Raw genomic sequence first — 16,565 nt, 5'->3', positions numbered from 1 at the left:
GAATCTAACAAATAGGAGAAATATGATCATTTGCTGTAGTAGCATTCTGGTTTAGGAATTTTCACACTTATCAACATCTTCAAGTAGATGGCCAAGACTCAACAAGAAATCCTCAATTCTTGGGTCCAGATTATTCAGGGGAAGAAAATTCCCTTAGGGAGATTGAAGAAGTTTTTTAGGCCAAACTCTTGGACGAGCACACCAAACTTTATGGAAAGTTGAGCCTAAGAGTAAGTAGTTTCGCCCCATTTATGGACCTTGAGAAATATATTATAAGCCCTTTGAGCTAAGTGAAAACTTTTCTCCCTCTATGATTAGATTCACTTCTATGCCAATCTCACACAATCCTAGATTGTTGAATTCAAACAATCTGACGAATAGGTTGCCATGACATGAAAGGTTCGCAAATGGGCTAATATAGACCATTTATCTATAAATTCATAAACACTGTTGACTCATGTTATAGACCCATGTTACAGACCCTTGGTATTGCACCCTTTGGAAAAGTATAAGAACAAGGGTGAGTGGTTCATTGTTGTTGTCGACAAGAGAGTATCTTGTGGCCAAGAGGGTCTGCAGAGGGGTGAGAGGGCTTGTGGAGGGCTGAGAGCGCAAAGGGGGCTTGTGGAAGGGCCGAGCAGGACCAAGTAGGGCATAGAGACTTGTAGGAGCACAAGACATTGAGAGAGATATCCTCTCAAGTAAGCAAGAGATCTACATGAGTAATGTTGTAGGTTTGTTGTAAGATACATAGTTGCGCCGAGTCTGAGGAAAGAGCACAAAGCTACAAGGGAGATCTAGATCAACCATATAGAGGATGGATGTAGGGCTTGATTTGCCGAATCAGATCCAAGGTAATTGTTGTTGATCAGTGGTTGTCATTGATGTCAACCCAAGAAGCACCGGGGGCTACCCACATCTTGCATGGGCATTTTGACTTGACAAATTACTCTATTCTGAGTCAAGGATCTTCTAGATGGATTCTACTCGTCGATATGTTTCCACCGATATAAACCACGTCATGTAATTCTTCACAATTTGAGAGATATTCGTGTTTGAAGTTAGTAACCCCAGTTAGTGGGCTAAAACCCTATGGAGTTGTGGCATGGCACTCATAGTTGGTTGTGGTCATTGAATAGTAAATAATTAATAATGCTTTTTTTCCTAAAATCCCTCCAACGTTCACTTGTTGAGGACCCTCTCAACTCAAGACATTCATATAAATAGTGACCCTCATATCCTCCTCTAGTAGGGATTTTGTGGCTTCAAACAGGTCATCATGGCATTTTCGCTATAATTTTTTTTCTGCGAAGCTTCAGAAGCTAAAATTAAAACCCATTTGAGCTGAAATCTTGATGAACCTCGTGACTGAATTTCAGATCTTGGTTCGCTATATTTTCGGAGATATGATCTGAGGAAGTTAGGGTTTTTGCAGGCTCTTGAATTCCATGTCAAACAGGCGACGTTGGGAAAATCGTCATAACTTTCTCTCTAAGCCTTGGATTCAAATTTCGTAAATAATCATAGAAAGAGGACAAACTGTAGTTTGTTGAGTAGCGTTTCCAGGGCCGAAGGTCACAACAGTGACATGTGGCACTTCGTACAAGCTCGCTCTATTGAACCATTCTATAATCAGGTCATCGTGGGAGATTGGGCATAACTCTTTCTTAAAGAATCCAACCTTGATCAGACTTGTAGGGTTGGAAAGAGGACTCAGAGTGGTACCACAAGACGAAATTTCAGACCTTGGAGATCCGAAATTACATAGATACAATAGATTCAATATCGAGCTCCTAGAAGGCAAGAAGAAGCATGCATTCAAGGATCATTGTAGTAAGGACCACACATCAACAATCAAGGGTAAGTCCCCTATAGCAAGGTATGTATGATTATTGTTTACATTTGAAATATGAGTATCATCTCTGACATATGTTTTTGCAGCACAACGTAAGTACATACAGGGTCTCGGTTATATGTCTATGTCTCTATATGTCACAATTAGTTTTGATACCACATTTCGGATGTCCTATTCTTGATACTACACATTTGATGTTACACCAAGTCTGCTAAATCTATATGATGTTGTAAGTTCATGTTATTTGTCGTCATAGTTGATAGAATGGTCTTTGTTGGTGTACTTAGAACTTGGTCCATCACAAGTCTAGGGTTTGTCATTAGTTTTTATTGTATATATCTTTAGGTCAGTTTTGGATATAGTCTTGCATAGAGTCCAGGCCTATATCAAGAGTGGGAGTCTTTATCTACTGCTGCAACAAGTCAACAACAAAAGTGTCAAGCACACTTCAGGTACACATTGCAATTTTAATTTGTATTTATTCATTATTATGCACTTACATGTGTTTTGCAGGCATAGGTAAGTTGAAGGGTGTTTTGTTTTGTTGTGGGATTGGTTTTGCCAGGGAAATTTTGCATGCAGGTACAGTGTTGCGGGGGAGCGCCCCCCCCCTCCCGCTCCCGCTCCCAATCCGCGCTCCGGGCGGGAGCGACTCGGGAGCGGGTCGGGAGCGCGCTCCCTAAAAAAAATTTCGCTCCCTGCCTTTTCGGGAGCGTTTTCGGGAGCGTTTTGCCTTTTTTGCATTTTTTTTTTGTAGTAATGTTTGAAATGCAATTTTTTTTGAAAGAAACAAATAGTTTTTGAGTGGGGCAGCTTAATGATCAAGTGTAGGCCCAGTATTGATATGCTATTCATGGTAATGTTAAATTCTTAAAGTAAAAGTGACATTTTCTTTAATTTTCATTTTCATCCTTTTACTTAAATTTTTAACATTACCATGAAATGACTCAGGATGTTTGAGAGTGGTTTCGTCCTCATTGGATTTCATATGGAGAAAGTAGAATTTTAGATTTCATTCAAAATCCAGCAGACTTATCAGTTTTTCAGGATTTCAGGATTGGGGGATTGCAATGTTTCCATTGAATTTTGTCATGTATTAGGGTATGGAACTCGTATTTAATCAAGAGTACCAATCCCTCTATGTACCTTGATGTTAGTGACATTGGTTGTCGAACTCCTCTATCATGACTCTTCTAAAAATGTACGCATCACTCAAACAAAATCTTGACTTGACATGCTATGCATTTTCTATCTTATGTTAATGCTTAGAGGGTGATATTAATGACAAAGATCCCTATACAGATACAAAGGTAATGACAAAGATACCTCTGGATATTAATGCTTGGAGGGTGATATTAATGACAGATCCTGATTTTGCAACAAGACTAAAAAATTAGACATTTCTCGTGGTGGCAAGAGGCCCAAGCATAAGAAATAGATAATAGATTTACTTCTCTTTTCTAGTTTCTAGTAGCTTTTATAACTATTGACTCTTTCATATTTATTATGATATTTTTTTAAACAATATATGACAATTTAAGTTTGAAGTTGGCAATTATAACTCATTAGTAATGAATTATGAATATGATGCTTCATGAAAGTTGAAAGTTGTTTCATTTCATTTCATTTTATAACATTTCATTTCATGTTAGATATTATTTGTTGAACCATGGTTACACTTAGCTTACAAGTACAACTTTGGTAATCAATGATGATAAATGTTATATATTGAATTTTGAAAGCTTGAAACTTTAAGATTGATGAATCATGAGACTCAATATGTTGTATGTTACTATGTTACTAACTTGCGGACGTGGTTGATGAAGATTATAACTTCTAGATGATTGTTGTTATATAGTTCAATCTATGCTTTTTTATGTTTTTTATATCTAATTCATCATTCTACATGTTTTTGTTGACATATATGTATCAAAAATTAAAAAATATAAAAAATATATATATTTTTAAAAAATCGCTCCGGGATTCGCTCCCAAACCGGGAGCTTCTGAAAATGGTCGCTCCCGCTCCCGTTTTCGCTCCCGCTCCCCGCTCCCGCTCCCGCTCCCAAGTAACATGGTGCAGGTAGAAGAAGATTCAAGTACAACTTCAAGAAAGAATTCAAGAGCAAAAGCATTAAATCAAAGGAAGCATTGCAATGGGACATCCTTTGAAGACATGACAGCCATCCATATATTGTGAAGAAGTGTCAAGGCCACGAGTCAGCATTGTAAAGTTTTAAAAGAGTCATTTGTAAAAGTGTCATCATTGGAAGAGTCATTATTGTAAAAGAGTTAATCTGCCTAGAGTCGAAAAGGTATTATTGGGAGGTATAGGAGTCTCTGTTGGGATAATGTCACGGTTGGGTTGCAGGTCATAGTGTGATTGGGTGTTCGGTCAAAATCATTGTAAATCATATTGTATCGTGGATCATTGTCCCTGGTACAGGAGTCCACACTTTTGTATTTAATTTTTGTCTTTATAGGGTGGTAGGGTGGTGCTAGGTAGGTGTATGAAGTTGCCTATAGGTTGGGGCTTGTGAACACTTAAAGGTGGTTGGGTGGTGCTAAGGCGAGTTGTGGCTTGCTAGGATGTTGGGCATCCATTCAGTTGACTACTTAAGAAACCAGGGCGTTAGGGCGTCCTTCTAGTGGGAGTTGGAGAAGAATTCTTTCCTAGAATTATAGTAAGTTGTTGCTTTCATTTCAGTTGGAGCTGAAGATTAGAGAATTTATTAGAAAAGCGTTCGATGGTTTTTGACCCGGAGGGGGTTTTCCACCTAAAATTCTTGTGTCTACTGTGTTCTTTTATTTATTGTTATTATTGCATAAACATTAATAATAATTGAAGATTATGAAGTGCTCTGAAAAGATTTAAAAGTGCTAATTGCTAAGGAATATTGATTCACCCCCCCCTCAGTATTTCCAACAATTGGTATCAGAGCTTGGTTCCTTCAATAACAATCTAACCACTGGAAGAAGATCATGGAGTATATTAAGAATAGAGTTCCTTTGTTCAATGGAAATAACCATGCACTTTGGAGTGGAAGAAGGCAGGTTCATTTGTTGGCGCAAGGATACGAAGTATGGGGAATCGTTGACAAAGGCTTCACACCGACCCAGGACGAACAAGGTAAGAAAAATATGGTATATGATGCAAAGGCTAAAGATATTATTATCAATGGGCTTATCAAATTTGTTTATCTTAAGGTATGAGTTGCAAAACTGCTAAGGAGGTATGTGGCAAACTTGAAAATATACATGCAGGTGACTCAAAGGTGAAAGAAGCAAAGTTTCAAATTTTCAGGGCAAAATTTGAGCAACTCAAAATGAGGGAAGGTGAAGATATTGCTCGATACTTTCAGCGTGTTGATGAAACAACAAATACATTGGAAGGTTTGGGAGAACCTATTGAAACGGAAATTGTTGTCCGAAAGATCCTCATAACCTTGCCAACAAGATTTAACCCTAAGGTATCTGTGTTTGAAGATAGATCGAATCTGACCAATCTCAACATAGATGAATTGCATGGAATTCTGACGGCATATGAAATGAGGATTAAAGAAGAGGATAGCACATCTCACATAGAAACGACATTTCCGCATCCAAGAAGAATAGTAAGGACAAACAGACTCCGAAACCAAAAACTTGCAATTGTAAGGATGAGGAAAAGGAAGAAGATGAAGAAGAATTCTCAAATAAAGAGTTTGCCAACTTCACGTGGAAAATGAGAATAGGTACGGGAAAATTCAAAGGTAAACTAACATTAATATGTTTGATTATGGTGAGGTTGGGTATTTTGCAGCCAAATGTCCTCACAAAAATGAGGTTGTGACGAAAGGAAAGAAAAGTCTTAGGAAGTTCAACAAGCAAGGCAAGAAGAAATGGTTTAAGAAAAGTTTCTTCTCCAAAGAAGATAGCTCCTCATCCGAAGAAGACAGTGATAATGAAGAAGAATTCAACGAAAGAGTATTGTTTATGGCCAAGCACAATAAGCAAGAGGCACCTGATGAAGAAGGAGACAAAGAAGAAGAAATGATTGAGGTTGAATTTCAAAACGAAGTAATCAGGGTTATCAAAGAGCTCAAGGCCGAGAAGAAGCACGTCAACACTCTTGAAGACGAATTAAAGACAGAAAGGGAGCAGGTCTTAAATCATAAAATCGATGTTGAAGAATACAAACGAATTGAAGAATCGCTCAGGAAAGAATTAAAGGAAAGCAACAAGGAAAGAGAAGCATTGGAAGCCGAAATCATTTCTTTACGAAAGGAAGTAAAAAATGGAAAACTCTTCAAAACTATGCCAACAACTCAAAGACTTTGGATGAACTCATCAGCAACCAACGATCATGCAACGACACGACTAGTCTTGGTTACAAAGAAAAATTCGAAAAGGAGTCAAGTCCTTTTATGACAACTAAAGAAGATGGATATGCAAAATCTACCAAGTAGGTAGATCTCCCAGCTAGATCAAGAGTTCAAGATTCGCTGGAAGAACCTTGGAAGACAATTCCTTGAAGAAGATTTCCACCCAAGTATCAACCTATCTTTTATGGTCATTGTTATTCATGTGGAAAGTTTGGACATAGAGCTGCAGAATGTCGCATGTATGTTTGGAATGAATATAATTCCAGGAGATCTCAGAATTGGATATTCCGGAACTCAACAGAATATCAACAGATTTGATCATTTGAGAGATGATGTCGAATGTTACAAATGTAACAATTTTGGACATATCGCCAAGGATTATAAAGTTATTGACAGGTACAACTATCAAGGACCATCGCATCTGAATGAACCATTTAGGTACAGACATTTATTTAATGGTTATTTCTTTTTATGTGCTAACAATGGACATATGGCTAGGGATTGTGAAGTTTTTGACAGGTACAATCATTATCTGCGAAACCCTAGAAGCAAGTTTGTAGGATAACGAGATAGGTTCCACGATGATTTTGTTAGAAGAGAATACATGCTAGATGGGTCAAACATTGAATGTTTCAAATGCCATAACTATGGCCATAGCGCTCGCGGTTGCAGATATCAGATGGAATCACCTATTGACAACATTGAATGCTTCAAGTGTCATAACTATGGGCACATGGCTTGAGATTGCAGGAATAAGAAGGTTTGGAAAATGAAACAGGGACATGAAGACAAAGCAGATAACAAGGCTTCAATAGTTATGCTTTCAGGATTTGTAAATGCAAAAGGTCATGAGGAATTAACAGTTGCTTCAGATAATGACTCAAGTCAAGATGGCCCATTAGGTGATTCACTATTTTGAACAATCTGTCTTGTTGACTCCTTAATGTTTGTAGAGGAGGAGTCTATGCAGCAGTATATGGCACAAGTCTATGATTGACAGGAAGGTAGTTTGAACAAGATGGCAGTTTCATTACAGGTTCAGGGGGAGCAAAACAGTTGAAGGATTACAGGTTACCAGGAACAAGGCAAGATTAGTCTGCAAAGGATATGCACAGGTTGAAGGAATCGATTTTGAAGAAACATTTGCTCCCATTGCCAAAATGGAAGCTATCAGGATGTTTCTCGCTTATGCTTGCTCAAGAAAAATCAAGGTCTACCAAATGGATGTTAAGTTAGCTTTTCTAAATGGTGAATTGGAGGAAGAAGTTTACATTGAACAACCCGAAGGTTTTCTGCTCTCTGACAAAGAAGACTACATTTGCAGATTAAAGAAGGCTCTATATGGTCTCAAGCAAGCTCCTAGGGCTTGGTATGCTCGTCTTGATAGGTATCTACATCAACAAGGATTTAAGAAAGGAAGCGTTGACAACAATCTTTATGTGAAAGTGGATCAAGATAAGCTAATGATTATCGAGGTATATGTGGATGATATAATCAACTTTGCCACAAAAATGCAAAGTGAGTTTGAAATGTCTATGCTTGGCGAGCTGACATACTTTTTGGGGCTTCAGATTCCTCAACAGGATAAAGGAATATTCATATATCAAACTAAGTACATCAAGGAAATGCTCAAAAAATTCCTGATGGAAGATTGCAAACCAGTCCTTACCCCCATGATAACAAGTTGCAAGTTAAGATTAGAAGATTCGTCAGAGGATGTGGACCAAAGGTTGTATAGATCCATGATTGGTAGTCTCCTATATGTGATAGTCTCCCGACCTGATGTGATGCAGGCAGTTGGACAAGTAGCAAGATTCCAAGCAGCACCAAAGAATCTCATATTATTGCCGTCAAAAGAATTCTTTGATATCGTAAAGGCACAACGAAATATGGTCTATGGTATCCCAAATGAAATGATCTGGTTATCCAAGCTTATACAAATGCAGATTGGGCAAGAAGTGTTGATGATCGTAAGAGTACCAGTGGAGCAACATTCTATCTAGGTGGTTGTCTTGTTTCATGGTTTCAGTGATTGCTCTTTTCACTTTTGCTTGGGCTTTGTCTTCACCTCAGCTCCGATACCATGTCAATTTAGATAACAATGGTATGTTCTATGTTTAAGAGAAATTTACTTCAATTTTTCATATTTGCCCTATATCAATTTCCAGATTAGCAATCACATTAACATGATAGTAAATGCAAATAGAACATAAATAAAAAGAAAAAGACAAGAGGACACAATATTTGGTGGATGCCAGGGAAAAACCCCAATGTGGGTAAACCCTTTGATTAAGTCTTCTTATTATTCTTCAAAAGTTCAACACAGAGAGAGTACAATATACAAAATTCACTTGCTCAAACACAATCAAATCTGTCTAGTCAAACTGCAGTCAATAGGATGCCCTAACCAGAAAGTCAATGCTGGTCAACTTAGCAGAAATCTTCCTCCATATCAGCTCGGTCAAACCCAGTCAACTCGGCCTCCAAGAAAAGTCCGAATTAGCCCAAACAGTCTCGAAAATATCAGTCACCTTGGTCAATGCAGTGTCAAACCTGCGGTCAGATTCTCTGCAGTCAATGTTGGTCAGACAACTCAGAATGCCTCGATTTTTGTGACCAGAAATGCAACCTCCCAAACAGAATTTCTCCAAGGAAAATCACATTCAAACAAGGTCAACTGTTGTTTGGTCAACGCTGGTCAACCCTTCTACAATTTGGTCAATGCATAAAATAGAAAATCACAAACTGTTCTTCACACGTGTGGAGGAGAGAGGCTGCCCATAAATACGTACACCCAATCGGATGAGGAGAGAGATGTGTGAGTGATGATGAGTGTCCAAATGAGGTAGATGCTCCTTCTATTTATATGCAATGTTGAAGATGAAAGACATAACTTTTGGGCTTCTGAGCCTACATTAGTTTGCTCGCTGACCTTGGCAATTTGTCCATTGAAGAAATAAATTCATAATTCCATTTATACTTGTCAGAATGAGATGATCTCTAGATCAATCCTACACCTGTTGGAAAGAGGAATCTAATAAAAATATCAGCTTCATCATATGAGCTATCCAAGGTGGAGTTTGGCCCTAGTTGCCAAATTTAACACTGTAGCATGAAGATCATTGGTAGCAGCGACAGATGCAAACACCGAATCAACCTTCCCTTCAACTAAATCAACACTAAAGCACTGAATCAACCTTGGCTCACCAAGTTCTGCTCTTACTCTGCAAGTCTCTCTCTCTCTCACAATCTTCTTCAAGTCTCTCCAACTCTCTCTCTCAAGTTTGAATTCTTCTTTCACAATGCACAAGTAGTAGAAGTTAGGTGTGAAGACATGAGATACATATATAGGAGCAACCAATTCTTATCATAAAGGAGGAGCGATACACATGCCTTGAGGAAGAGTAACATACTCCATTTAGGGGACTGTTACTCATGCCATTAAGGAGAGAAATGCATGCCTTAGTAACTTATGCCATTAAGAGAGTTACACATGTTGTAGTTAAGGAGAGTGTAAAATATGCATTAAAGAGAGCGTAAGAGGAATCTTTTATGACTTGCCTTTAATGTGTGTAAGAAGAATATTTCATGCCTTTAATGAGTACGTAAGAGAGAGTGTATTGTATCATTAAGAGAAAGAGAGAGAGTTACATAGTGCCATGTGAGTCATCAAGAAGAGAGTTGCGAAGTGATTGAGGTGATGAAGGTAAGGTGACTTGTAATTCCTTTTAATAATAATATCATAGTATCATAAAGGATAATAGCAATAATAATATTAATAATATTGATGATTAAGTCGAGATTGAACTATTAGGATTGATTAATGATAAGTTAAGTGATTTTCCTTCAACTATACTTGATTACCAATTGATGCAAGGTGATTTACTATTTTTGGAAAGTCACACTTGAGATGTTAGACATGAATTGTCAGAAATGATATTTTATTTAAGGAAATTCATTCCTTGAGTTGCCGATTTTCAACATTGTTTAATAAACATAATCGACCCGATCCACCTTACATTGAATGACCACCAATATTGTTACTCTAATGGGTCCTTTGGCCCCTCGTTGTATCCCTAGGGAGGATCTAGATACCTTTGGGTCCTTTAAGTGAAGGTATTCTAGGTGAAGATATCAATAATCCGAAACTTTTGCAACGACATTAATAAAAGGTAAGAAAATGCAATATTTCCCTAGTTTTAGAAACAATGTAGTAGAGATAGAAATTATATAAAAACTATCCCTAATGCAAGAGAAGATGACAAAGCCATGAGTTATTGATGACCTAGTTATTGATTCACCTTGCCCCTTTAACAGGAAAGGTAATGACTTGTTTGTTACTAGGTCATTTGAAAAGCATTAGTGGGTGTATGAGCATCAATTTGTGTACAGGGTAGTGTTGTGGTTGGCTTATCCTTTGCGTTCTCAATCATACTCTCCTACCCCCAAACAATTGTGGTTCTTCCTCCCCTGACTCAACCCCTGATATGCCTCTGCTAGTTCTTCCTCCATAATGGGCCTTTGAGACTCCACCCTCCACTTAGACATGGTGTCATTATTTGCCAAGGAATTTCCACCTAATTGGTTCTCTCAAATTGCATCACCCATAGTCAGAGAATGAAGTAGACATAAAGTATGTCATGAAGGACCATAGCCTTTGACATATTTGCAAGGTAATGCTAAACTTAAAATCTAGGGCAAAAAGATGAAATAAATGAACTAAAAAGAATGTTGGAAAAAAAATGGTCATTCCTAAACATGGTTGTACCTAGTATTGAATTTCCACAAACCAACATGCTTTTTTTGCTTCTGGTAGAATATGGAATCAGAGTTTTAACTCATTTGTCAAGTCGCAACATCATTCCCTGCCATTTTATTAATTGTCCATAAATTTGAAAATGTGGAATGAATTCTGAACATCCCTTTAATGCTAAAAAAATCCACAGAAATATTATCCAAACAAGTGTACTGTTTCATAGTTTTCCTCTTGTTATATCAAATTCACATGCATGGACATGTTGTCCTCCATTGCCAATGCTTATACAATGGAAGTGCTTATACTGTATGTTTTCGCAATTCTCTTGAACACGTGCTTCTTTCGTTGGTGGAAGTAAGTAGATTTTCATATTCTCACCTTTCTTAGTTCATACTAGTGTTGATAAAGTTAACGTTAGCAAAAAAATCAGTGAGGGTCTTGAAAACATCGTTTCGGAAAAATCGGCCAACGAATTGAGAAAAATCAGAAAACAGTGGAAAACATTAACAAATGCAATATATATATATATATATATATATATATATATATATATATATATATATATATATTTATAATTTTTTTAAACATATAAAGCAACATCAACATCAAACAAACACATTGGCACGTAAATATGAAGAAAACACTGATATATATGATATAATGGATGTCAAATAAAAATGATACATCAAAGGTGATACTAAATCCTGTTGATCCTTGATAATTGTCCAATCAAGGACTCAAATGTGGAGAATCAATACAAAATAACATCACATATATAAATGTATCTCATCATCATGAGTTATATGTACAAGGGAAAAAGAAACAAAACTAATAGCTAGCTATCAGAGATTAGCACTGCCTCCCCCTTGTACGAGAAAGATGATGAACTATTTGCCATGCTTTCCCCTAACAGTAGAAGGCCTTGGCCCTACACCAAATGTCCGACGATCACTGATGGTTATATAACCTTGCTCTCTTATATCTATAGAAGGTGGTGTTGATGTTGCCACATTCTCCTCCTCATCCTCCTACTATTGGTTCCTCCTTTGACCATGCAAGTGACTCCTCCATGATGGGAAGCTTAGACTCCACCCTCCACTTAGACAATACATCAATATTGCCTAAGGAAATGACATCTACATCTGATGTTCTCTCCATTTGCTTCATCCATATTCAAAGATTGTAATGGACATACACCAAGTCATTAAGGCATGAGAACTCCAACCTGTAAGAATATCATAAAAAAATTAATGAGTCTTGACTCTTAAGGGGCATAAATTACAATAAATGTAATTGCTCACTTGAAGTTCAAAGTTATAAGTTATAACCTGTTATGCTTCTTTGAGTGTATTTTGTCAAATACACTCCAATTGCATTCACGCTCTGAAGCGCTACAGTTCTGATTGAGGATTTTGATGGCGAATTTCTGTAGCTTTGGTGCCTTTGCACCATAGTTTCACCACCAAACATCTACAACAAAATAAAGAAAAGTTAAAACATAATTAAACTTTCAAATAAAACATAATTGAATTTAAAACATCCATAATTTTAAATTAGTAAATTCTAATGAGTCATGACTCGTCATGTATGTGGCATGAAGGTGGTCCTTTCATGAATAGCATCATCAAAGCCAAATAGTTTAATATTATCCTGATACATCTCTATCTCGTGATTCATTTTGCTATGAAGCTCGAGATTAGGTACCATTCTTTGAAGACAAGTATGGAGCCCTTCCATCACCTCACTATCAAAATCAAAATTGCATTTGTAGTAAAATGTGGGATTGAGAAAGTGTTGTTGCATGAAGGGGTTGATGAAGCATCCTTGTCCACCGACTATCAATCACATCCCATAATATCATGTGTTTATTAAGGAGTTGTCTTTAGTGCGACTTTTGGGAAGCTTTTTCAGTGGGTTTTTCCAGTCTAATTTCTCTAAAATATGGCAAGAATTTATTGAAATCACAAGCTTGATGGGTAACCCTGCACAATTGAAGTGCCATAGGGTTTAATTAGGGTGCTCAATCCATATATACAATCAAAAAACCAGTTTAAATAACACAAATCAAGATTTCACCTCAAATTTTTCTCCCGGATTCTAGCACTGGAAAGTCCAAAAAGTCACATTAAAGACAACTCCGTTTATTAAACCCAACAAAACCCTTGTCCACATAATAAGCTGGAATAGTTTGTTTGGCTCTATCCATGGCCTCGTACAAATAATCCGTTGTAGGCTTATTGCTATCTACCAATCTTAGAACTTTTACTACAGGTTCACTAATTAAGCACACTTCTTCTACTCCTTGCTAGGTTCACTAATTAAGCACACTTCTTCTACTCCTTGCCAAGAGGAGTTAGTGTACACCAATTTAGCAATGGCTCTCCAATCCTGTCTTTTGTTGTATCTACAATCACGCTACTCATCACAAACCGAGATTTGCTTCAACTCAAACTGAAATTGAAGCAAAGATTGAAGAGTAATGAAGTTGGTGGCAAAACATGTGATTGCAAGACACCGCAACTCTCTATTTCTGGTGCATCTTCTCATGAGGCTAATAACAAAAGCATGGCTATATATGAACTTGGGGATGCTCGTAGCCATATCAATCACCTCCATGAATGAGAGTTTCCCCATATCCTCAAGCATCAAATTGATACAATGTGCAGTGCATGGAGTCTAAAACAGTGAGTGATGCTTGTCCATAAGCATTCTATCAACAACCACATTATTAGCTGCATTATCTGTCATGATTTGCACCACATTATGCAAAACAATCCCCTGGACGAAGCCATCTAACAACTCACATATAAATGCTGATGCATCTACTGATTTAATAAATATGTTACCTCTAGGACGATGTACCAAGAAATTTACTAGGGTCCTACCCTTCCTATCTGTCCAACCATCAAACATGATTGTGCATCCAGAGACCTTCCATGACTGCTTCAACTTTGCCAATCTAGAGTTGATGTCCTCCTTTTTTGCTTGATGGATTGGCCCCCACAACTCATATGTATCACTTTTGTACCTTGAGCCCGCAACAACAGTAGCATCACACATTGGCTGCCACAATAGATTGTTTTTGGTGATGCTGAGAGGTATGTCACATCAGAAAAGACACCTCCCGATATCCCTGTCTACTTCTTGCTTCTCCCTTTTTTATATCACTGACTTGATTGAAGGTTGTGCTCCAACTCTAGTTTGTGGAACAAAAAGTGATGTTTGTGGAGCAAAAAGTGATGACCTCTCAGTGGGTGAAGCTGTGGAACCCCTCCCACTACCCTCAGGGTTAGTCTCAGAGGTACATAGCCCTGGAGATCTTCCTGCATGTTCAGCCTTGTTTGCAGCTGCCTCTTCTCTGTTTTTTCCCTTTGCATAAATTGCATCATGTGCAGCTCTCATAACCTCCGAGCTAGTTTTAAGACAAAACCCAACATCATGTCTGAGGATTTTAGCCAGATGGTATTTCAATTGGAAAATCCCTCCTGTCATATGCAGCCAACACAATTTGCAATTCAGTGTTTTGCTAGTTTGTCCAACCTTCAGGTTTCCCATACTGCCAAAATGGGTCCAAGGGCTTTGGCATATTTGCAGTGAAAATGTTTAATGGACAGCTTCAAAATTCAATCCTAGGGCACCAAAAACACAAAAAAATGGTATTAACCCCCACTACACAAAAATATAAGTGCCTCATTTAAAAAGTCAAATTTTTAGGAATTTAAATTAGATTATTTGCAATGAAAAATGACAATAAGGGTGCATAAAAAAGTTAAAAACAAAAATCAAATTTTCTGTCGAAATATGGAAAACCCTTGCATTGGTTCATGGGCATGAAAATCATAGCAAATGAAGAAAAAAGAAGGAAAACGTTGGTAGACAAAGAGGCAAGCAAGCATATGCTTAAAATGTATGGAAAAATCATTAACATGGGGGTATTTAAGAACATACCTGTGAATGGAAGAAGAGAAGTCTGTCTGGTTGATTTGGCAAATGATCTTGAACATTGATCCACAAAAAGATCTTCCATGGTAATGATAATGGCTGTTTGGCTCTCAATCCCTCCTTGAAAGTCACCACAAGCTTTTCTCCTTCTACAACAGCCAAAAAAACAAAATGACAAATAAAAACAAAAAACTTGCTTTCAAACCTTGTGGCCACGCCTTGCTGGGGACTTTTATGGTCATGGCATGATTTTACTTTTTCAAAAAAATCGTGATTTTTTCAGAAGTGAAAATCACGATTTTTTGCTGGTGTTATCAACACTATTTCATACTACCAAGAAACTTTACACTCAATGCACATCATGATTTGTATGTGCAAAACCTAAGATAAATCAGAAAATCATTTTGAAGTACATACTTGAAGTTATGTCTTGCAAATATGACGGATTAATAGGAAAGCATTCCACCGTAACAAATATGCAACTTCAATTTTTTAATCCGATATTTATTAACCCAGTTAAACTCTATAGTATGTAATATGTATAGTTAAGGACGTTTCATGTTGTGCGGTTCTGATTGTCTCCATGAAATATATATGTAATTGGGCATATCTGCATATGCAGGTATTTCACTGGATTATCCAGTAGTTGCGTCTTGTGGGACTGGAGTTACTGCATGTATTCTTGCACTGGTAAGGTCTTTTTCCTCAAAGTCTTGCAGTTAAGCAATTTATAAATGCCTAATTTCAACTTTATTTGCAGGGTCTTCATCGCCTTGGTAAGTGTGACGTTGCCGTCTATGATGGCTCTTGGACAGAATGGGGAGCACAATCTGACACACCAGTTGATGTTAGTGCATCTGCAACATAGAATATAAAAGCGGTTTACAGTATATTTTCCAGTCTTTCATGTGATAAAATGTACAATCAACTTTTGATATGCAACGTAAGAATTCGAATTTGAAAAGCATACATTTCTTACTAATTTCTTTTGGCTATAGCACAAGTTTCTCAATTGTCTGTTGCAATATTTCTTCCTGAATAATAACTAACATGTTAGGCCTCTCGGAGGGATTTTTGGAAAAACGTTTTTAGTAGATGGAATATGAATTGTCAAAATTTTCAATGCAATATCATGATTTCTAGTCCAGAGATGGAATTTCTGGGAGAATTGTATGCCTTTTGAAAACAAGGATAGGTAACATCACTAGAGATTATTATTTTGCTAGTGTTAACTGGCTTTCAAAAATATGTTTCTTGGAAAACCATGTTTTGAAAGATTATTTAGAAGCAACAACTGGTCTTTGATTTGTTGATTAAATCCTACTTATCATAAACAAGGGATTGTTAGAGCATGGGAAATTTATTTGGCTTGTAAGATATGGGCAGTAATTTCAATAAAGGAAATTTATTCAGCATACACCTTATCTAATCTTCTAGTTAAATTGCAGGACTTTCCCCCATTGAGAGTAATATTATGATAAGGTACTTGATGTAAGGTTAGGGTAGGGTACTTGATATACAAGAATAAGTTTAACATGAAGAATGAGAAGCTTCTTGTCACTTTTTTAAACATTAGCAAAAATCTTAAACATTCAAAAGAGGGTGGACTAGAGATGCAGTTCCTTGGCTAAATCATTGGAAGTAGAGGA

General features: G+C 37.2%; 1 long non-coding RNA gene across 1 annotated transcript in view; it reads left to right on the top strand.

Moving 5' to 3' along the window:
- LOC149226822 (uncharacterized) overlaps positions 1-16,148 on the top strand; it is a 34,062-nt gene extending 17,914 nt beyond the window's left edge. Inside the window, exons 3-4 of the long non-coding RNA XR_016247073.1 lie at positions 15,539-15,606; positions 15,677-16,148. This is a non-coding gene — a long non-coding RNA (uncharacterized LOC149226822). The remainder of the gene's footprint in view (positions 1-15,538; positions 15,607-15,676) is intronic.
- Positions 16,149-16,565: the final 417 nt, after the last annotated feature.

The sequence above is a fragment of the Pinus tabuliformis genome, chromosome J (assembly GCF_031772625.1).
Source record: "Pinus tabuliformis cultivar Carrire ecotype Pingquan chromosome J, CPIR1, whole genome shotgun sequence".
Classification (NCBI taxonomy): domain Eukaryota; kingdom Viridiplantae; phylum Streptophyta; class Pinopsida; order Pinales; family Pinaceae; genus Pinus; species Pinus tabuliformis.
The sequence above is the reverse complement of the archived record's forward strand: the minus strand, read 5'-3'. Positions and strand labels throughout refer to the sequence as shown.